This window comes from Neofelis nebulosa, chromosome 15 (assembly GCF_028018385.1).
Source record: "Neofelis nebulosa isolate mNeoNeb1 chromosome 15, mNeoNeb1.pri, whole genome shotgun sequence".
Lineage (NCBI taxonomy): Eukaryota > Metazoa > Chordata > Mammalia > Carnivora > Felidae > Neofelis > Neofelis nebulosa.
This window is the reverse complement of record NC_080796.1, coordinates 22,040,000-22,064,028: the sequence shown is the minus strand read 5'-3', so window position 1 is coordinate 22,064,028 and position 24,029 is coordinate 22,040,000. Positions and strand designations below refer to the sequence as shown.

General features: G+C 42.3%; 1 long non-coding RNA gene and 1 pseudogene across 1 annotated transcript; one reads left to right on the top strand and one right to left on the bottom strand.

Moving 5' to 3' along the window:
- On the bottom strand, positions 1 to 8,291 carry LOC131496348 (uncharacterized). The gene is made up of 4 exons (XR_009254449.1): positions 8,183 to 8,291; positions 3,203 to 3,321; positions 1,986 to 2,191; positions 1 to 172 (listed from the first exon to the last, which is right to left on the bottom strand). It is a non-coding gene; the product is annotated as an uncharacterized LOC131496348 (long non-coding RNA).
- The window catches only part of LOC131496346 (large ribosomal subunit protein eL8-like), a 94,223-nt pseudogene continuing 78,415 nt past the window's right edge, over positions 8,222 to 24,029 (top strand).

The window sequence follows — 24,029 nt, the reverse complement described above, 5'->3', positions numbered from 1 at the left end:
ACACACACACACACACACACACACAGGAAAAGAAACCCAGATTCTCTCCCATATTCTTTGCTCAAGGCACCGCCTTTCCCAGCCTTTCCAGACACAGGGTCCTTTCTTGAGGTGTTAGCTGTCTGTGGTACCACCATTGTAGCTCTGTTGCATGACTGCCCTTGGTTCATCACTGTGAAAAAAAAAACAGGAAATGAAATGAGAGCCCCCAGGGCGCCTGGGTGGCTCAGTTGGTTGGGCATCCAACTTCAGCTCAGGTCACGATCTTGCTGCTTGTGGATTCTAGCCCTGCATTGGGCTCTGTGCTGACAGCTCGGAGCCTGGAGCCTGCTTCAGATTCTGTGTCTCTTTCTCTCTCTGCCCCTTCTTCACTCACACTCTGTTTCTCTGCCTCTCTCAAAAATTAATAAGCATTAAAAAAATTTTTAAAAACGGGAGCTCCATCCCTGTACAAATTGCTTTTCCAGCTTTTGACTCCCCTCTTAACTATGACTGGGTTTCTTTACTTTTCAGATGCTTTAGGTTGTTGTTTTTTGCATTTCATCCGCAATTTGTCACTGTCGTCAGCAGAAGAGACAGGTGCTAGTGAGCTGCCTCTTGACTGCACTTTCCTTTGTGCTCTCTTTCCACTTCCATCTCAACTGCCCCTGTCACAGTGCAATGACAGACCCCTACCCTATCCTTGCAGTCTGTGAACGGAAACCACAGCTGTCCTTTTAAAACTATACCTTTCAACTTCGTGTTTTACTTGTGGTTTTTACATCCTGGCTAACTAGGTAAAGCTTTATTAGGTGTTGTAAAATTCAAGAACTTCACTTTGAAGTTGACTGATTGCTAGTGGAGTTTACCACTAAAATGCAAGTATGCAACCACACCAATGGATCATCTGTCTCTCTGGTGGTTATTTTTTTTGTTTTTTTTTTTGTTTTTTTTTTTGTTTTTGTTTTTTGAGAGAGAGAGTGAGTGGGGGGCGGTGCACAGGGGTATGTTGGGGGAGAGAGAGAGAGAGAAAATCTTAAGCAGGTTGTGTGCTGGGGCTCGGGGCTCAATCCCACAACTGTGAGATCATGACCTGAGCTGAAATCAAGAGTCAGAGGCTTAAGCTACTGAGCCATCCAGGTACCTCTCTCCTGTGTCTTCATAATCAGTCTTCCTCCTCCTTCCCAATCCACCTGTCCAATCTCTAATTCATTCTTCTGCTCCCCTCCCAGTCCACTTCTTTTCCCAACAAACTTACCCATGTTTATTCTTTCTGAAAGGACCTTATCCTTTACCAGAATTTCAACACTAACTTCTAAGAACCAATCCCACCTTTGCCTCACGTCTCTATCCACAATTAAATCTCTCAGAAAAATCCACAATGAAATATCTCAGAAAAGTAAAGTGTTATATTTTCATTTTCACTTAAAAAGGGATCATGGTTATTCTGGAAAATTTACGCATTTGTTACGCATTTGTTCATAAAAACAAAAAGAATTTCCCATTAGTTTGACCATCCAAAGAGAATATATGTGTGGCCTTGAGTGTAATTTAAAATTTGAGTTAGAAAAACTTATAAATTATCCATATCCTGTGTAGAAAAAACAGAAAATGTAAATAATCAAAAAGGAACAAAACTCCCCCATAATTCCACCCAGAGGTAAATACTGTTTTTAGTTCAGTGTGTGTTTATACACACACACACACACACACACACACACACACACACACGCACACAGACACATTTATGTGGGTTGGTTGGTTAGGGAGGGCAATTGGTTGGGCCTGAACTGGTATCACAGCTTTGCTGTGTTGGAGAAAGGGGTTGGGTAAAGCAGGTGTTGATTTGCAAAGGTCGATATGCATAAAGTATTTTTGATTTTGTTATTTGGACAAGGCTTAAACTTGGAACAGATGGAAACTCCTGGGGAGCAAAATGTAGGGAATAGAAAGAATTTAATCATGTGTGTTATGTGCCTTCTTGTCTTTCTCTCTTTTTTTTTTACCTGCTTTCCCCAAAAGCTCACCCAGCCGTTCTGTAAATCTTAGGCCTGTGGAGACAGAGACTATCGGCAAAAGGCTTAGATGACAAAGGAAACAGGAATGGGAAGGGGCTTCCTTCACATTTCAGTCAGAGCATGGCCGGTCTCCAGAGTGGTGCACGCTGAGGTCAGCTCCATTTTGTGCTGCATCGGTCTGTAGCTTCCTGGGCCTGTAAGAGGCAACCTCTTTTGTCAGGAACCAACATTCTCCCAGTAACTCTGGGCGGACTGTGGCAGAAGCCAAGGGAGGGCTGCAGTGGAGGAATGTGAGAGCATAATTTATGCCGCGAGAGCGTAAATGAGCACGTTAATAAAAGCAACTCATGGAGACTCTAAAAAAGAATGGGAGGTGATTTTACTGGGGAAGGGTCCTGGGGCCAACAGTTTGAAGAAGTATGTGAATGTGTTTATTTCTATATCTATCCAATTTCAAAAATGGGACTCTTCCACACGTACTATTCGGTAATCTTTTTTCTTAGTAATATGCCTTGAACATCTTGATATGTTAAATATAGAGATATTTTTATCATTTTAAGGCTGTATTCCATTGCATGTGTTATATACACGTGTCATAATGACTTTAACCATTCTCTACCTTTTAGGTTGTTTTCGACTTGTTAGTATTATTATCAATTCATTTATTGTTGGTAATTTATTAGTAAAATAATAATGCATTTTCTTGTTTTTTTAAAAAAAAGGAAGCCAAAACACTGTTTAAGCTCCCATACTTTCAGTCTTAGAATCCTATTTGAGTCCCTTTACCTAGTTTGGTGCCACTTAAAATGTTTTACTGATTTCTACACATCTTTTCTGTATATGTTAAATCTATTCTCAGTTTGAGTTCCACAGCCACTAGTGCTGCCCCAAAAAGAAAAACAAAATGGGCCCTAATAGTGCCCGTATATTTCTACCCTCCCTCCTGGCCCATCTCTAGGCCCACTGTCAGGAAAGGGGCTCACAGACATATATTCTAAATATAAATGTTATAAAACTGAATAGACTAGACTTCCCAGGGACAATTTCATTTTAAAGGCAACAAAGAAGTCTTGGAACCAAATGATTAAAACTCTTATGTATATGGCAAAGGTATTTGGGTTTGGGGTGGGGTGGGGAGAAGGGTAGAGAGGAGCTGGGGAGCAGGGGCACTGAGATACCCTTGAATCCCACAGAACGTGACCTACTTTTTCCGATGAAAGATTGTTCCCGGCAGTACTGGGTTTGAAAGGATTCTCAACGTCTTCTTCTAAAAGTTGTCACAGCAGTTAAGCTTAATGATCCATTCTTGTCATGATCAAAGACACTTTCATGATTTTTGCACCCACAGCACCAGTATTTTGAGATTAAAAAAAAAAATCAAACATGTATTAATTACCTCTGCTTCTAAAAATAGAAATACTTAAAAAGGCTTTTTCTAATAATCAAAGAAATATGTGCAGATTGTACCAAGATTCAAGGATTATAGAAATGAACAAAGTAGAGAGAGTCCCCAGAATCCAATCCCCAGATACAAATAGTTTGTACATATCTGAATAGATTTAATTCTGTGCCTGTATATCTGCCCCCCCCCCCAATACATAACAGAAATGGAATCATACTATACTATTTTGCAAATTGCTTTTTTTCACATAAAACATATAATGGGAAGATTTCTCCATCCATTCCAATGGAGGTATTGTATAGATTTATGATAATTTATTTAACCTATTTTTCTTCATTGATATTTAGATTCTCAATTTTTTTGGATATTTTAAACAATAATGAGGATTCTTATAGTTGCACCATTGCTGACTTTCTGTTTTTTTTTTTCTGAAGGAATTTCTAGAAATAGAATTTGTTGTATCAAAGGGTATGAGTATTTTAAAATTTAAAATATATTGCTTAATTGCTCCATGAAGGTTGGAGTAATTTATATTAGTCCACGCTTCTTGTAAAGCAGAAATAACCAGTTAGAAAACCTGTTTATTTCCACACTTCCTTGCCAACAAAGGGGGTTATCAAACTTTTTAATCTTTGTTGATCTGACTGGTAGAAAAATTTCTAATGTGAATTAATTGCTCTAATTTTCAGTGCTCCTTTTGCCGTATGTTAAGTTTCCTCCAAAATCTAGGACTATTTTCAGGCTCTCTTTTCCGTTTTATTGGTCTTTCTTTTACTTTACCGGTACCATACTGTTTTATTAACTTTTCTAACGTAATTTATTTATTTATTTTTTTTTTTTAATTTTTTTTTTTTTTCAACGTTTTTTATTTATTTTTGGGACAGAGAGAGACAGAGCATGAACGGGGGAGGGGCAGAGAGAGAGGGAGACACAGAATCGGAAACAGGCTCCAGGCTCCGAGCCATCAGCCCAGAGCCTGACGCGGGGCTCGAACTCACGGACCGCGAGATCGTGACCTGGCTGAAGTCGGACGCTTAACCGACTGCGCCACCCAGGCGCCCCATCTAACGTAATTTAGATATAGTAATATAATTGTTTTGATAGCTACTAGGGATGACCTACCTTCAGGAATTTCTTTTCTAAAAATGACTTCTTGCTTATATAAACTTCCATATAAACTATATTTTTATCTATGGATCCTTCCATATAAACTTTGGAATCAATTTGGCACTTTTAAGAAGCAAATACATAAAAAACACAAGAACTGGCAAAAATTAATATTGGAACTACATTAAGCTTACCAATGAAGTTGGGGAAAGGATTGATATCTTTTAAATGTAAACTTTTTCATTTAGAGACTTGGTAGGTCTTTCCATTTTTCTAAGACTACTTTTATATTTTAATATATAAAGAACACAATTTTATTTAGATAGGCATAGCACATTTCTTGTTATTCCAAGTTGTTCTCTCTTTTTAGTTGCTCTTGTGAAAGGGATTTGTTCCCTGTTATGTTTTCTAACTGGTTATTTCTGCTTTACAAGAAGCCTGTGTATTTGTATGTAGTTATCTCATAGCTTGCTACCATAGTGAAATCTCTTTTTAGCTCTAATGGCTCTCGGTTTACCCTCTTGAGAGTTTTCTCATTGTGAAATAATAATGTATGCAAAAAACGTGTTTTCTACTTTCCAATGTTGTTAATTTTTCTTATCGCATTGAATTGTGAAACAGCCTGCGGAACAATGTTGAAACATAGTGGCAATGGTGGGTAATTTTATCTTTTCTCATGACTTTAGTGAACATGCCATTAATTTGGTCATATAGTCATTTATATTTATTAAATTAAGGAAATTGTCTTCTAATCTTAGTTCACCAAGTATTTTTAGCAGGGATCGGTGTTGGATTTTAATAGACGCACTTTTAGCATCTTTTGAGCTGTTGGTATGATTTTTCTTTGTTACTCTACCAATAAAGTAACACATATTAATGGGTTTCCTTATATTGAACCACACTTTCTTCAATCCTAAAAAGAAATCTACTTGTCATGTGCATTTGACCTTGGAATACACCACTGATTTTGGTTTATCAATATTTTTGTTGGATTTTTGTATCTGTAAATGCGAGATGTTTAGGGCTTATTTTTTTCAACTTTTGGTATTAGCATTATGCTCAATTTGTAAAATAAATGAAGAATTGTTTCTTTTGCTATTATATATGTAAAACACCTTTAATAACTTAAGTATTATCATTTTCTTGAAGGTATGATAGGTTATATGTAAACCATCAGGGTCTGGATAATTTTGGCAATTATTTCCATTTCTTCTATGGTTATTGGTATATTTTTGGTTTTATCTCTTTAGTTAATTTTGGTAACTTTGCTAACTAGCTTTTCATTTTCAAATTAAAAAAATATTTACATTACATTTAAAAATCCTTTAAAAATTTCCTCCATGTTGTGGTTGTGTTCCCTTGTCTGGCATAGCATTATATATGTGTTTCTCTCTTTGGGGGGGGTCAGATTTGCCAGAGATTTGTCTATTTTACTTTTCTTTCAAAAATACCAGCTCTTGTTTTTATTCATGAGTTCTTCTATCTAATTTCTTTGTTTCATCAACCAATGGCATAACTGCCAATCAAAGTCACAATAGATATGCAGTAAGTAGCGTCATCAACCCAACTTGAATTCTATCCCAAAACAAAGAAATTTGACATTTTATTAACCTCCGCAACCTTATTGTAAATGAAATAACAATTTTACCACATTTTACTACTGTGTTTCTCTTGATGTTATTTACACTCATCGTATGAACAGTGGGCTTACTGGGTATCTACCCCCAGCTCAGCATTCAGTGATGTCACTTCAGTAGCCTGAAATTGGTCATTCCTCAGTTTACTAGGCTGGTGCACAAAATTCACTCTCCAGCCCTACTTTGGAGCAATGAGGAACCCCAGCGTCTTGATCTGTCGTTTTGGAGCTGCTTCATGTGGAAGATGGATAGGACCAGTTTCGGCAAACCTAGTATCTGTCCATTGACAAGAGATGATGGAGTTCAAGCAGGTTTGATGGGGCTGGTCCAAAGAAATACAGTCCCAGAGCAGGTACCCTTTTCTCTTTCAAGGTCCACTAATCCCCAACGGGAACATGATGAACACACATGGGTACAAAGAAACACACATCCATGCGTGCCCACACATAGAACAGTAAATTTTTATCTTAGAGTGAAAAAGAGAAAATGTTCAAAGCACTTACTTTAAAAATTAAAACGCAGAGTTCTCAAAACAAGTAATACCAATTTATCTTTGGACTTAATTTTATAGTCTTTGAATGGCAAGGGGTGGGAGGCATAAGAGAGGTCAAGACCTGAGACTGAGGTAGGAAATGGGAAAAGAAAAGAGAGGGGAGAGGAAAGGGTATGGAACAGAGGAAGGGCATGGGAAGAAAAGGAAATGCGTGGAGAGGACAGGTGTGAGAAGAGGTGCATTGTGGGATGAATAGGAGCCCGCTGGGTGGGGGATGGAGTCAGGCGACTCTGGTTCCACTTGGCCAAAGGGGCAGGAGAAGAATTGCCCCTGCTCTGACTAGCACCCTGAGGGGGTTGCGACCATCTGAGAAGTACCTTTTATTCTTGATAATGAGAGTATTTTCTCATGAACATCTTCACCTTGTGGCAAAATTATCTAGAATTTAAGATTTTAGTAAAGTGGGGCGCCTGGGTGGCTCAGTCGGTTGAGCGTCCGACTTCGGCTCAGGTCATGATCTTGCGGTGTGTGAGTTTGAGCCCCACTTCGGGCTCTGTGCTGGCAGCTCAGAGCCGGGAGCCTGCTTCCAATTCTGTGTCTCCCTCTCTCTCTGCCCCTCCCCTGCTCATGCTCTGTCTCTCTCCGTCTCAAAAATAAATAAAAACATTAAAAAAAAGATTTTAGTAAATTATTTTAGGTTTTGTAAGTGTAGCCTGTATTTTGCTTTGGTGGATTTAAAATCTGACAGGTGATATTATTTTAAAGAGGGATTCAAAATGCCTCATTTCACCATGTCTAGAGATTACATTTAGAATCAGTGTTTATTTAAAAATAAAGCTGGGGGTGCCTGGGTGCCTCAGTTGGTTAGATGTCTGACGACTCTCGGTCCCTGCTCAGGTCTTGATCTCGGGGTCGTGAGTTTGAGCGCCGCGTTGGGCTCCATGTGAGGTGTGGAACCTACTTAAAAAAAATCTTGGGGCGGGGCGCCTGGGTGGCGCAGTCGGTTAAGCGTCCGACTTCAGCCAGGTCACGATCTCGCGGTCCGTGAGTTCGAGCCCCGCGTCGGGCTCTGGGCTGATGGCTCGGAGCCTGGAGCCTGTTTCCGATTCTGTGTCTCCCTCTCTCTCTGCCCCTCCCCCGTTCATGCTCTGTCTCTCTCTGTCCCAAAAATAAATAAAAAACGTTGAAAAAAAAAAAAAAAAAAAAAAAAATCTTGGGGCAACTGGGTGGCTTCATCAGTTAAGCATCCGACTTGATCTCGGTTCAGGTCATGATCTCATGGTTCATGAATTCAAGCCCTGCATTGGGCTCTCTGCTGTCAGCACAGAGCCCACTTTGAATCCATTGTCCCCCTCTCTCTTTGCCTCTTCCCCTCCCAATAAATAAACACTAATTTTTTTTTTTTTAAATCTGTTCTCAGTCTTTTTAGGACCTAGTATGAAGAACATACAATGCGAACAAAGAACATGAGAAAAGACACTTTCACAGGAAGCTTCCCAGGTTTATTGTTTATTTAACTGCTTTGAACGAAATGCTTGGGTCTTACCTGAATGAGAATGTGGACGAGACGCAGTCATCATGAAGATGAACACTGTGTTCTGGCTGAAGCTTCTGCTGTTGGACAACACTGTCTCCTGTGGCGTGGAAGACTAGCATCATCTTAAAGCAAGAGGGAATCGAGAACGAACAGTACTGGGTCCTACCCAGGAGGAGGGTAAGTTCGAGTAATTATTGACAAGCCTCATGTTTGGTGCTGGGGGTGGGGTGGGCAGGGTATCGTGCCGCCCCCTGGTCACAAGCAAATCTGCAGAATCATTCCACAGCTTTTCTAGTGAACTTAGCCTGTGTCCTGACTGTCATTGACTGGAACCGAAAGCTGTAATTGGTGGCCTTTGACTTCTCCCGGCATACATGCAACTTTCCTCTCTTCCTCCACCCTTTCCTTGCCTCTTCTCTCCTGACTTCCATGAGTGACTGTGGCAACCGGCATGCGAGAGTGACACCCAGGAATAGCATCCGATCTTTGATGAGACCAGGACCTAGAGGCTGCGGGTGCCCCTGTCAGCACACAGGGCAGGTGGTCGGTGACCAGACGGAAGGCACCTGTGATCGGCAATGTCAGTCTTAGTTTGAGATGTGAGGGCATCTGGAGAAGAAAAGTGTTACATGTCACTGAGTCACTAGGATTGAATGTTGTAGGTAGAAAATGGCAGAGCGGAAGAAAGAAACACGGGGATACAGGACGGAGCGTAGAATAATTGTGGCGGGAACAGCCCAGTTGGCTGTAACAATGTCACATGTCTGCGTGTAAGGCGTGCTATTGATTAGAAAAGAGACCCTTTGTTCTGAAATGTCTGCATCAGTGAAAGTCAAGGATGTGAGCTCGGAGGGGGCACAGGGAACTCAAGTGCACTCCTTTGCCTTGAGAGGGTCTCAAGGCTTGGGTGCAGAACTCAAGTCGCATTTTGGAACAGCGTCCCCTCTCTGTCGGGCTACATGCAACACAAGAGATGGTCCTCCTGTCAGCCTGTATTGGTGGTGGAGTGGACTCGAGCTGTCTCATAGACGCAAGTTTTTCACTCTGTTAGGTCAAGGATTGTGTGTCATATTTCCCTTGCACTCCCATTTATTTGTCAAATAGTAGGTACGCTAAAGCTCGTGCTAAATGGACATAGTGCAAAGGGCTCTGAACTTGGAGGCACGACAGCCTGAACTTTGATACGGTTTTACACCTGTCAGCCCTGGGAGCTCCGGCAAGACTTTGGGCTTCTGCGTCTCTCCACAGAGAGGAGGGATCTCTGCTCTGCCTGCCTTGCTGGGTGAACGAAAGAGTTCCCAACACATCTCCTCTCCTGAGCTGGCACTTCCACAGAAATGTAATACACCCGTCCTTCAGGTCTTTATTCAGCTGTCATCTCCACTCTGAGAACTTCCTGGTTTTTTAGCTGGATCAGGGCTTGGGAAAAGCGAGACAGCCCAGGTGGTGTGACTGGTCGCAAGCCCGAACCTGCCCTTGCCTGTGACACCCTGCTCTGAGGACAAGCTACTTGCAAAGTCTCGACTGTTTACTTCTTTTATTTCTAAGGCTAGGGTGTTTTTTTTTTTTAATGTTTATTCTTGAGAGAGAGAGAGAGAGAGCACGCATGCACGTGCACTAGCACACTAGTGGGGGAGGGGCAGGGGAGAGGGGAGCCGGAAGATCCAAAGCAGCATCCAGCTGACAGCACAGAGCCGGACACGGGGCTCGAACTCATGAGCTGTGGGATCATGACCTGAGCCCAAGTCGGACACTCAACTGACTGAGCCACCCAGGCGCCCCCCGAGATGGATTTTAAAAAAGCTTATAGTCCAGTGAGGGAGGCAGGGCACACAAACAAGGAGACATAGATACAGGATTAGGAATTGTGCTAAGTGCCAGGAAGAAAACAAGTACGGAGGATAAGGTGGAGGGAGACCCATTTCGAGCAGTTGGAAGTGTTCTCTATTAGCAGGGACCTTCGGCAAAAAACAAGCTGGCCAGGCAGAGATAAGATAACAACAAACATTCTGGGCTGAAGGAACAGGAAGGCCTGGCTAAAAAGTTTTCTAAATGAAGATCTGCAAGTTGGCGGGTGAGGCTGGAGTCTAGGGCCGAGAGGAAGAGAATGGCCCAGGATGCGTTCAGAGGGTAGACTGGGGCCAAGTCCTGAGTGACTGAAAACTGGAGTAGGTAGTTTTAAATTTTTTTTTTTTTTCTCAACGTTTTTTATTTATTTTTGGGACAGAGAGAGACAGAGCATGAACGGGGGAGGGGCAGAGAGAGGGAGACACAGAATCGGAAACAGGCTCCAGGCTCCGAGCCATCAGCCCAGAGCCTGACACGGGGCTCGAACTCACGGACCGCGAGATCGTGACCTGGCTGAAGTCGGACGCTTAACCGACTGCGCCACCCAGGCGCCCCTGGAGTAGGTAGTTTTAAAGTGACCTCATGGTCTGAGTCTAGGACATTTCTCTGTCTCAAATTCGAACTAAAAATACTGCCTTTGATGCTCACACTTACATACCCATCGACTGGGAAATATTCTTATCTCCCCCCTCTCTCTGACCACCCCATTCCATATCCAGTTTGTCCGCAAATCCTGCTAAGTCCATCTGCAAATATCTTTCCAAATCCGTCCACATATGTTCACCTGCCTCTCACCACCCTACCTCAAGCCACTGCCCCTCCTGCCTGGTCTACTGTAGAGGCCTTCTTGATAGTAGTGGGCTGGGAAACTGGTCAGGAGGGTGGGAGGGTGGGGAAGCCCCGATCTGTAGCCTTTGCAAGTTTCTTTGGTATAAAAACTCACACCATGGCCCATTTCAGTCTACCAAACTGATGCCACTAAATGTGGCCGTGGGAAGATATGTGCACAGTCCACTTTCTCAAGCCAGAACAAGCCAGCCGCAGCACCACCACTGCTTGGGTGATCCTGTTTCCTTCCCCCGCCAAAAGGAAGAAAATCCTGCCATTTGACATGGGTGGACCTTAAGGGCGGTATGCTAAGTGAAGTAAGTCAGACAGAGAAAGAAAAATACTGTATAATCTCACTTATTTGTGGAACGTAAAAAACCAAAGTCATGGATTTGTGGTTGTCAGCGGTGGGGGAGGAGGAGTTGGGGCAGGGTGGTTAAGGGCACACACTTCCAGTTTTAAGGTAAGTAAGTGCTGGGGGTGTAGCGCACAGTGCGATGACTGTAGTTAACTCTGCTGTATGGGTATTTCGAAGTTGCTAAGAGAGTAAATAATAAAAGTTCATTTTTTGGAACTATATGAGGTGATGTGTGTTAACTAAACTTCTGGTGGTAATCATTTTGCAATACACGTAAGACAAGTCATTATGGTGTACACCATAAATTTACACAGTGTTGCCCATCAATTATATTTCAGTAAAACTGGAAGAAAAAAATAAGTACAAATAAAAATAACTCTTATTTTTATACCAACATTATTCAATTTATAAATAAAATAACAATTTTAATTTGTATCTAGTCTTTTCCAGGAAAGTTTTAAACTCTTAAAACTAGTTTTGGGGCACCTGGGTGGCTCAGTCGGTGAAGCATCCGACTTCGGCTCAGGTCATGATCTCGTGGTTCGTGAGTTCAAGCCCCGTGTCAGGCTCTGTGCTGACAGCTTGGAGACTGGAGCCTGCCTCGGATTCTCTGTCTCCCCCTTTCTCCCTGCCCTTCCTCTGCCTGTGCTCTCTCTCTCTCTGTCTCTCTTAAAAATAAGTAAAAAAAAAAAAATTAAAAAAAATAAAACTAGTTTTAACTAAGGGGTACCCGGGTGACTCAGTTGGTTAAGTGTCTGACTTCGGCTCAGGTCATGGCTTCATGGCTCATGGGTTCAAGCCCCGCATCAGGCTCTCTAATGACAGTGCAGAGCCTCTTGGGATTCTCTCTCTCCTTCCCTCTGTCCCTCCCCTGCTCATGCTCTATCTGTCAAAAATAAATAAACATTAAAAAAAACCAAACTAGTTTTAACTTAAAGATCTTTTTTTTTTAGTGTTTATTTTATTAGTTTTGAGACAGAGAGAGATAGAGTGTGAGCCAAGGAGGGGCAGAGAGCTAGAGGGAGACACAGAATTCGAAGCAGTGTCCAGGCTCTGAGCTGACAGCACAGAGCCCAAAGTGGGGCTTGAACATGGGAACGGCGACATCATGACCTGAGCCAAAGTCGGACGCTTAACCAACTGAGCCACCCAGGCACCCCATTAACTTAAAGATCTTTTTAAACTAAGTTTTAAAATGTATGACTTTGGGAGGCTCAGTTGGTTAAGTGTCCTTAAGTGTCCGACTTTGGCTCAGGTCATGATCTTGCAGTTCGTGAGTCTGAACCTGTGTCGGGCTCTGTGCTGATAGCTCGGAGCCTGGAGCCTGCTTCAGATTCTGTGTCTCCCTCTCTCTCTGCCCCTCCCCCCTCATGCTCTGTCTCTCTCTCCTTCAAAAATAAATAAACATTAAAAAATTTTAAAAAACAATTATAATGTATGACTTTGATAAACTAAGTATCACTTGAAAGACAGGAAACTGTCAGGGATCCTTTCAGTTTGCAAAAATCCCCTCTGACATTAAAAACTCAATTGCCACCCCTATCTAAGTAGGGGAAGTTTCTGGAAAGACAAAAATACAGTGGCTACCCCAACTCGGGAAGGAAGATTTACATTTTATTGTATAGCCTTTTGTACTGTTTGAATTTTTAAAGCCACACGTCTGATTTCTTTTTCAAGAAGAAATAAAAACCAGTTGAAGAATGGCCTTCTAAGCTAGAAGGAGAAAAACTCCTGATGGAAAGAAGAGAGATAAGATGAAGTAGGGCCTCCCCAGGGGACTAGAAAGAGCTGGAAGGAATTGCTTCATATAAAAAGCACTGAAGTCTTATAGACTGCACAAACCTTTGAACCAGCTGAACTTTTTAATCATGTACAAATATTCCATTCACTCCACATAACTTGCATCTAACATTCTTTCTCTTTCCGGGTCTTAACACTGCCCAAGGTGGAAATGTAGGCCGGGCTTGTGAATACCCTCTGGCCAGTGATGTTGAGTCATTATGGAGCTCATGAACCTGGTGCACCCAAAAGTCAAGACAAGAAAAGACAGGACTGTCTTACCCATCTTTATTTTGCTAGCTTATCTTTTTAGCACATGGTAGGTGCTCAGTAATTGTTACTCTTCTTTTTCCCCTCTAGATGCAGTGTTTAATTTGTTGAAGGCCCTGCGTGTAAGCTAAACCGAGGTACATGTCTTCCCTGGGAAGTGCTGTAGGTAGGAAACTTGTGCGGTTCAAATGCGGGGCATGACTCTAGGGGAGGCTGCGGGTGTCCAGATAGTGCTTGCCGAGGACAGGCTGAACGGGCCAAGGACAGCAGGTACCACCTTCTCCTCCTCAGCAAGAGAAGTAGCAGATTATGAGTTAAATCATAGGCTAATTAACGACTACACTCTTTGACCACTGCGGTACAGTATACACAGTACATTCATATAGGTTTTCCATTTAGCTCTTGCGACAAGCCCATGAGCTCCACCATTTTGTAAGAGGGGAAGCTGAAACCCATTAAGTGATTTACCCAAGGTCAAATCATTGGTAATTGAACAAGGACTTCACTCCAGGTTTTTCAGACGTTGAACCTGATGGTCTTAAGACTGTACAATATTTGCTGTCAGGAGAGGTTTTTCCTGCTTCTTAGTTCCGCCGTACGGATAGTATGTTGCTGGAAATCTTGGACTCCAAACACATTTGACTTCTCAGAGGTTCATGTTTCCCTGTGGTAGAGCAGCTTTCTTGTAAGAATGTCAAAGTTGTGACTGTAAATTAATTCCTTGTGCCCTTGGGGGATTGAGCCTTCCAAGTGAATTGTAGCAACACATTTTTACAGATGCTGTTGGAAAAATAACCTGGTTAGCTCTGCAGACTTTCAGAGGGCTCACAAAAGCCCCAGCAGGGCAGCAACTGGCAGCCAAATGATATTCCACATTCCCTAATCTAAAAGGTACCTTGTTACATACACTAGTAAGAAGGCTTCGGCTGTAATTGCTATAATTTTTCTTCATAATGAGAACATTTTATTACTCCACTGAAGGGTGTGTGCCAAGAAATTCTGTACTTAAAAATTACTAAGCAAACAAAATAGCTTGGACACAGAATAACTTCCTAAGAGAAGATACCCATTGGTCAAGGTATAGACTCAAACCAACCAACTCTTAAAATTCAAAACAAAATCCAGTCTTTACTTCAGTTATACCATACACTGGTACAAATCCAATGTGGATTAGGGAATTGAGATTTAAATAGGAGCTATAAAAGAAATAGAAGAACAAATATAGGACTACAAAAAATGTACACAAACCCTCTATGATCTTTGAATTAAAGGACTTCTTGAATACAATGAAAAAAACCCACAAAGAATAGGTTTGCATAGATGGAAAAATTAAAAAATCTGTATAGCAGAAAATGTAGTAAAATTAAGAGGCAAAGGACATACTGGGAAAAATATTTCTATCTGGTAAGTCAAAGTGTTCTTCCTGTAGATTTTTTTTTTTAAGTAAGCTCCATGCCCAATGTGGGGCTTGAATTCATGATCCCGAGATACAGAATCACATGCTCCACTGACTGAGTCAGCCAGGTGCCCCAATTCTTAGTATAGAAAATAGGCAAGGAGTCCCTGGGTGGCTCAGTTGGTAAAGCCTATGACTCTTGATTTTGGCTCGGGTCATGATCCCACAGTCATGAGACTGATTGAGCCCCAAGTTGGGATCTGCGCTGGGCAGAGAGCCTGCTTAAGATTCTCTGTCTTTCTCTCTCTTTCTCTGTCCCCCTCTCTCTTCCTGCCCCTTCCCTTCTATCTCTCTGTCTCTCTCTTTCAGAAAAAACAAACAAACAAAAAAGAAAATAGGCAAAAGATAACAGTTCACAAAGAAGGAAATACAACTGGCCAATAAGTATATGTAGAATCATTCAATCTCATGAAAAGTCAACGAAGTACACATTAAATGCATAGTGAGATTCATTTTTTTACTTGCTCAGTTTGGCAAGGGGATATTTTCAGTCTTATGTGATGCCGGTTGAATTGGAATCTTTCTGGAGGTAACCTAGCAATGTGCATTGAGAGCCATAAAAATTCTTATTTCCTTGAGGTTAACAAGAAACTTGCTGGACCTGTACGAAGAATATCAATTAAAAATGTTTTAAATATTTTTGTGTTTACAGTGGAATGGTAAAGATGGTGTATTTTTCTGCGTGGAAAGATTCCATTTTGCAAATAGCATATCAATTTCCTAAAATTACTTTTTAAGTTTACGTTCCAATGAACAACTGTAGTAGGTTGTTATTTTGGAAGGCTGATCGGAATTGACAAACTGATTTAAATCTTTCTTTTATGTTCTGAGTACTGCATTTCCAAGGGGTGCAGAACATTTTATCATGGAAGAATAAATAGAGCAAGCCAAGAATATTTTATATTGGAATAATATGTAGGAAAGATCTATGCCATGGGATCTTAATATGTATTCCAAAGCCACAGAAAATAAAGACAGGGGTGATGAAAGAAAAAGACAGCCATGTAGATGGAACAGAATAGAGTGATCACATACAAACCCTAGTGTATGTGGGAATTGTGCATGTGATAAAAATATAGAAAAATATGATTATTCAAAGATGGGTCGATTGAGAAACTATTTGGAAAAAAGTAGCCATAGATGTTTACCTAGCAACAAATCCCAAACAGAATTAGGTAAATGAGAGGAAATGATACTGTAAAAACTAGAAAATAAAGATGAATGCCTATATGATTTTGTAGTGAGAAAGGCCTTTTTAAGTAAATAAAAACTACAAAGGGAAAGATTGATAGAACTGAGTTCACAAGAATTTAAAACTACCACAATTTAAATTATTAGGCAAACTAGTTACAGCAACAACAACAACAAAACCCCACAAAGTTGAGGCACCTGGGTGGCTCAGTCGGTTGAGCGTCTGACTTCAGCTCAGGTCATGATCTTGTAGTTTGTGGGTTCAAGCCCCACACTGGGCTCTGTGCTGACAGCTCAGAGCCTGGAGCTGCTTCAGATTCTGTGTCTCCCTCTCTCTCTGCCCCTCCCCTGCTTGCACTCTGTCTCAAAAATAAATATTTTTTTTAAATTAAAAAAAAACCCACAAAATTAAGTCCTTAAAAAAGAAAGAGCCTAGAGAGCTTGTCCATGACCACCCTCAGGTCCATTAATTCTCTGCAGTGACCACAGGACTCCGGAAAGTGCTATACTCATGATTACAGTGAAAGGAAACAGACTAAAATCAGCAGAAGTAAGAGACATATGGGGCAGAGTCTGTGAGGGGTCCAAATGTGGGGTTTCTGGTTGACCTCTCCCCCTGGAGTCATGGGTGACGTCGCCTCCTGGTCATGATGTGTGACACACAGAGTATTGCCAACCACTGAGGCTCACCTGAGCTTTTGGCATCCAGAGTTTTTACCGGGGCAGGATCACATGTTGTCCGCCCAGCTGGCTCAGTCTTCATTCCCTCCAGGAAGTCAGACTAATGCCTTTAGTCTCCTGTCCCTCCTGGGGTTGAAACTGGTACAGCATGGCTCAACACCCCCATCATAAATCACATCATTAGACTGGTGGCCAAGGCCCCCAGGCAAAGAAGCCACTCTTATCAGGCAGAGCTTTCCAGGGGCCTAAGATCACCCATCTGTGTCCAAACACAAAGGACAGAACTCTCCTTGAGGAAGGTTCATTCTTTACTGCATAGAGAGAAACCAAGCATTTCTGGCCTATCAGGTTGACAAAGTATAGCAGAGGCCATCAGTGCTGGGACCTAGCCTAGACACTTGACTACACCCCATGGGCTTCTAACTACCAGCATCTCCATCTCTGTGCCTGAGAACTTTTTCTGCTAAAGAACTGTGTGTGTGTGTGTGTGTGTGTGTGTGTGTGTGTGTGTGTGTGTATGTGTGTTTTGACTACAGAAGGCCCTCTGCCCCCTTCTTCAAGCAGCCCCACTTATAACGACTCTTGGAGGTAATAACTACCTTGTTCCATCCGGGTCAGATAGTTCTGAGGCATTTCATGCTCTTTCCCAAGGTTTCTCTACAAGATTAAGCTCTAGTTGTCCACTGTGGTGGCTGGCTTAGCAACACACTCTTCATCAGCTGCCTTTCCTTCTGAGTACCACTTACCAATGGAGTACTCTCCTTGTACTCCATTACTCGAACTTCTTACATTTGGGGTTTCAGGATCTGCTTCTGGGACACACTCAATACAAAATTTAAAACAAAATTCAGGGGTGGCATGAGTGTTTGGACAGACATTCTCATCCGCTCCATCACGGAGTGTAAATTGGTTCAAACTTGTCAGTGGTACTTTGGAAATAGTTATCAAATAGCCTTCAAATGTGCACAGTCTTCAATTTAGTAATTCTGCAAATGTTTCTGAGAAATAGCCTGGGATGCATACAAGATTTAATTTTTTAAACAATGAACTACTTTCAAATGAGGAGAAAAACAATAAATAATATCCTTCACGGGTAAAACTAGTGTCTCATGTATTTAAGGTAGGATACAAATAATTGACTGCAATTTTCCCTTCACCAGCAACTAACAGCCTTTAAAAATTTTTCTTCAGAGGTAGATTAACTTTTGTTGACTATAGGTGTCCATGGGAAATTATTAGTTCTCTTGTACACTATATTAGTCTGCTCAGGTTGCCATTAACACAATACCATAAACTGGGTTGTCTTAGAGAACAGAAGTTTATCTTCTCACAGTTTTGGAGGCTGGGAAGTCCAAGATCAAGTGCCAGTGAGTCGCCGGTGAGAGCTCTCCTGGCTTGTAGAAGTCTGCCTTCTTGCTGTGTCCTCACATGGTGGGGAGAGAGCGAGCAAACTCTCTGGAATCTCCTCTAACAAGGATACTAATTCTATTAGATCAAGGCTCCACCCTTATGACCCCATTTAACCTTAGTTACTTATTTACTCCAAATACAGCCACACCGAGAGGTTAAGGGCCTCAACATGTGAATTTTGGGGAGGCCTGTAGCATATATTAAGAAATATCTCAGTTATTTAGTGAGTGCCAGAACTTTCTTATTTGCTCTGCCTTGGCCATTTTGAGCCCCCGGGTTATATCTAGAAACGATATCTCTGGTAGGCACAGGGCTGTTTTCCATCGCTTTCTGGATCCATCGAAACTTAATGTCATTACCCCAAAAGATGCAGCCTTGCTTCCCATCATGTGGCACCAGTGCCAGAGAGGATCATAAGTACCCATCAAGCGTAGAGTCTCAGCAGTCCTCACAACCTTCCATTTGCTGTCTCCTTCCTGTCCTGTTTTGGTGGTCCAGCCTATAGGTAGAAACTCAGTATGATTCATGCCCAACATTGCAGTTTTCTACCAGGGATGGACCTTAGGCCATTTGACTACAGTTCTGTTTATTTAGTGTTTCACGTCTCCTGTGGGAGCATTGGGTTGCTCTCCTAGCCCAGAGCACACTTATCACCAGACACCGAGAATTTCCCTGGATTTCCTTCTTTTGTCTGCCAGATTAGCTCTCGTGCTAATCACCATGCTTAGCTCTCTTCTGTCACCATGCTTATATTCGTCATTCTCTTCAGACACTGTATATCAATTACTCAGATGGCATTATGGGTGCCAGCCTCTGCAGAGGAGGGTCTTTGCTGGCATCCCCCATGTAGACCCTATGACATTGAATGCCTACATTTTAATATCCATCCGATTTCATGATCCTAAAACTTCCCAAACATTAAATTATAGTTTTTAGAAAACAACCAAATAGTGGGAATGCCTCTGCCACTCCCTCCAGCACATCTATGAGCCCTCACCCAGGCTCTACCCCGTTAAAAAATTTTTTTTTAATGTTTATTTATTTTTGAGAGAGAAAGAGAGAGAGAGAGAGAGAGAGAGTGGGGAGCCAAAGCAGGCTCCAGGCTCTGAGCTGTCAGCACAGAGCCCCACGTGGGGCTCGAACTCATGAACCGAGAGATCACGACCTGAGCCGAAGTCAGACGCTCAACTGACTGAGCCACCCAGACGCCCCTTAATTTTTCTTACTGTTTATTTTACTGCGCCCCATATTTTATTCCCACTCCCACACTGAGCCTCACTAGCATCTTCCACTGGTTCAGCACTTGGTGATAAAAAAAAAGGTGAAAGGTTAGTGGTCAAATTGGCTACATCAAAATATCCGTTATGTTGCTGCACATCAGTTTGTTGGTTTGCTCACCAATTTTTCTGCCAGGTCCCCTAAATCATCTTTTGTATACAAAGAAGAAAAGATGCCACAAGGGAAATTATATGAGGTTCAACAGGGACCAAAAAGCAACTAGATCATCACCACCATCATAATTATCATGCTCATGTATTATCTTAATCAGACACAAGGCAAGAAAAGTAAAGGAAGGTAAAATCATTCAAGTTGTTTATATATTAGTTTTCTAGGGCTGCCATAACAGAATACCACAAACGCATGGCTTAAACAGAAGTGTGTTGTCTCAGAGTTCTGGAGGCAGTAAGTCCAAGATCAAGGTGTCAGCAGACTTCGTTCCTGGTGAGCCTGTCTTCCTGGCTTACAGAGAGCCCCCTTCATGCCGTGTCCTCACATGGCCTTTCCTCTGTGCAGACAGAGCTCTCTGGTTTCTCTTCTTCCTCTTATAGGACACCTATTGGATTAAGGCCCTACCCTTATAATCCCCTTCCGTCTTAATTACCTCCTTAAAGTCTCTACCTCCAAATACAGTCACTTTGGGGGTTAGGACTTCAATATATGAATTTTGCAGGGGACACAGTTCAGTTTATCACACTCTGGTTTTGACTGCAACTTTCTAACAAAGATCCAGCTGCCTTGGGCTCTGCAGGGTGTCTGAGAGGGCTGGTCTCTGGGTTTGGATCGGGTCCTTCAGTGGGGAAGAACCTGTAACCCTGACCAGCTGTGTCTTGCTTCGCATTATTTATGCACCAAATGCTCATTATGGAGGGGTCTTTTTCCTTCACCCTGCCAGCCATTAGCGATTTGGTGTTAGTTATCAATCCTCATGGCTTCCTCCCCCCACTTCCTGCAGGCCCTCTCGGGTCATTGCCACACTCTGCTTCTTTCTCTTAGCTGTTCTCATCAAATACACGTTCTGACCAGAGGGGTCCATACTGAGCTTTAACAAGAGCCCTTTGTTCATCAGACACCTTTGGTCACAAGTGAAGCTGGAGAACAAGTCCGCTGAGGAAATAAGCACACGCCCTGATGACTCACCTTGGCCCTCCCTTTCTGACAGGAAGACCTCTAGTAGCCATCACAGAGGGGAACCTGGGCTCTTTCCAGTTCCCTTTGTCTCCATGACTTGGATCATGGGTGGCAGGAGGCTGGGGAGACAGACTCTTCCCTTTATCTGGCTTCCCTTTTCAGACTTGCCTCCCACAGAAAGTTTCCCTGCTTTTCTACCTCTTGGTGTTGTATGTCCTCACCTCGAGGCCCCTGTATACAAGAGGAGAGAAAGGAAGCTAACATACTTTGAGTACTTACCCAACAGTGGGTGTTTCTTATACATCACCTTACTTATTTTCCATATAGCCCATTCTGTGAGGATCAGTGGTGCTCACAGGTTAGGTAATGTCCTCAGGTTGCCCGAAAGCTAAACACTTGGCTGGGATCTAAACTCAAGTCCAAACTTCATCCAAATCAGGTTATGGTCCTGGATCCTCTTTGTATCCCATGTGTCCTGAGACCATGGAATATTTCCAGTGGAGGACGCATGCAGAGCAAGGCATGGGAAAGCAATCTGTCAACTGAGAAATACTCTTTTCAGAAATTAGTAGCATTGGCAAAAAGGATCTTTTTAGCAGCCAGCCTTCCCCTTGGGAAGGGGGTCAGCTGAGGTTGGCTCACGAAAGGCAGATGAACCGGCAAGTTGTAGCTGAGAGCCAACAAATGCATAACAAGGCAGTGTTTTCGGCTAGCAGGAGGGCTGGGCAGAACCCAAAGCCCAGGGGTCAAGGCAAGGCTCTTCAGTTGCCTGGCCAACAATTCCTGCCCCAACATGCTGAGAGCGCCCTCTGCTGCCCAGCATCTTAAGATGGAGCATAAAAACTTTTAAAAACCTTGACCTGAAAGGCGCCACGGTATTTCTGAATTTCAAACCCAATTTGAAGGTTATTATTTAAGGAAACCAACATGTTTTCTTAAAAAACTGATTGTGCTGAATGATATTAAAAATGTAAAAGTATTCTTCAAAGAAAATTGGAAACAACTACAGTTATTCACTCACTTTATGTTTGTAAATCATAGATATTAATTTACCAATATGAATAACATGCTCTTTAGCCCTTTGGAGGATAGCAACAGGGAAAACTGAAAAATAATGATCTAGCCACTGTTGGCTGAACCACATTTTAAGAAATCTAACTAGAGGTGCTTGGATGGCCTCGGCGGTTAAGTGTCCGACTCTTGATTTCAGCTCAGGTCATGATCTCACGGTTTGTGAGATCAAACCCTGAGTCAGGCTCTGCTCTAAGAGTATGGAATCTGCTTGGGATTCTCTTTATCCCTCTCTCAGTGCCCCTCCTCTGCTCACATATGTGCTCTCTCTCTCAAATAAACATTAAAAAAAAAAAAAAAGAAATCTAGCTAAGATGAAAGATGGAAATTCAAAATTCAAACTGTCCCTTGGGAGGCTGGTTATACCTGGATTCTTCATTTTACAAAAGACTTTGGTTTAGGCCTAGGCTTGGCTACCAATTACCCTAACTAACCCCAGCAGAGTTTTGAGAGCCTGAGAATGATAGGGGTTTGTGGGATCTTTGGGCATTGGGGGAAGAGTGTCTAGATTTAAGATTTTTCTGACATTAGGTACATAGCCTCTGAGTTACATCTGACCTAGTTAACAAATTATATAAATGTTGGGATCGCATATGATATAATACAATTATTTGTATGTGCAGAGTATGAAATTAGTGCCTACAGCGAACACCTCCACAGTCTCTTCATCAGAATATACTACCATTTAAATGGAATCCTATTTCCCATGCACACACTTTTTGAAAGAATCTGTAGGGAATGGGAATGTCAAATTAATCATTCTTATGAGAAACAACATTAAGGAAGTAATGAAACCCCTGTTGCGTCTCCTCCCCCGTAGCACTTTCCCTTTCTTTGCCAAAAGTGCATTCCCTCTGGGAACCTGCAAGGCCATTAAATGTTTTTCTCAACTATGCTACCAGTTTCATAACCTCTGCTCTTGACACAGGAAAAGTGTAAGACTTTATGCAACTTGTTTTTAACAGCAAACATACAAATGTAAACAAAGGTCCATGACCAACAGGCGTGTGTTAAGAAAGCAATTGTGAATTCTGCTCCCTGGTTATGAAATGAAGTGTATTTGCACACGATAGATAGATACCTGGCTGGGTGAATAAAGGCCAGCAAACTGGCCCCACAGCTCTTTCTCAGCACTGCCTGAGCACCAGCTGTCCCTTCCGGAAGTCTGTGACCCAGAGGCCCTTTGAATAGCGAGCTCTGCAATTCACTCTTCTAATTTTTTTAAGGTATTTTTTTTCCTTAAAAAAAAAAACACTTTACTGAGGTGAGATTGACCTACAGAAAACTATACATAATTAATGTGTACAACTTAATGAGTTTGGGGATAAGTACACACCTGTGAAACCATCACCATGGTATATGCCATAAACATAGCCATCTCTTTCAGAAGTTTCCCCTTCCTTTCTTCCTTCCTTCCTTCCTTCCTTCCTTCCTTCCTTCCTTCCTTCCTTCTCTCCTCCCTCTCTCCTTTCTGTCTGTCTGTTTGTATTTATTATTTTTGTGATAAGAACACTTGGCTTAAGACCTCCCCTCTTAGCGGGTTTGTAAGTTTATGATGATGTGGTGTTGTTAACTCCAGGCGCTGTGCTTCAAGGCAGCCCGAGCAGGAGGGGTGGAGACAGCTGGAGGTTGAGGCTGTTGAACTGTGGGCCAGGCCATCCGCACTCCACCTTGAGGACTGTGGTAAAGGTAAAAAAAATAATAACATGCAGCATTTTAGTGGGCTTCCTGAGCACTACCTATTTAAATGTGGGATTTATTTGACAAAGCCGTAGCTGATAGCTTCAGCCCAGCACTGCCCTGAAAGTTCTTGCTAAGACACAGAGCCCCTACGTCTGCTGTCGTGACGTCACTTTATGGTTGGGGCAGTTCTGCAACAAGACTGTTGGAGGAGGGTTGAAGATACTGATAAAGTTTGGTAAGACATTTAATTCATGCTCACTTAAGAATTAAACGCATTGAATCGACTTCCCCCCTCTCTTCCTTGGGAAACATTTGAAGGGTACCCACCATGTGCCAGGCACCTGCCAGGTGCTGGGGATTCACAGGCGACGCAGCCTAGTGGTCTTTTTTCCAGCAGGCACTGTGACTTAGCCTGTGCCCAGGGCTGGTGCGAGGCTTTTCAGGATCAATTCCTCCTTGGGCTCCTGTTTCCAAGAGCCACAGAGAGCTAGCATCTCTCCCTTTGAAGGTGAATGCCACACATTTTAAATTGGAATGCTTTCTTATTTCTTTGGCACCTAACAAATGGTAAGAGAATTCTGCGTATTTTTTCTTTTCTGCTTTGGTTGGGAGCACAATTCTAAGCATTGCAAATGTAAGCAGATCATCTGGAGAGAAGAGGAAATACAGGAGAGGGGGAGAAGACCATTTTCTCTATTGCTGAAGAATAGAAATTTTTCACAGAAATAGACATTATCATAATTGTCTGTAAAAATGTTTTAGAATGGAAAAATTTAAACATGCATGAAAGTAGAGAGAATAGAATAATAACCCCATGTACCCTCTGCCCGGCTTCAACAATTATCAACTTGTGTCCTGATATGGTTTTATGC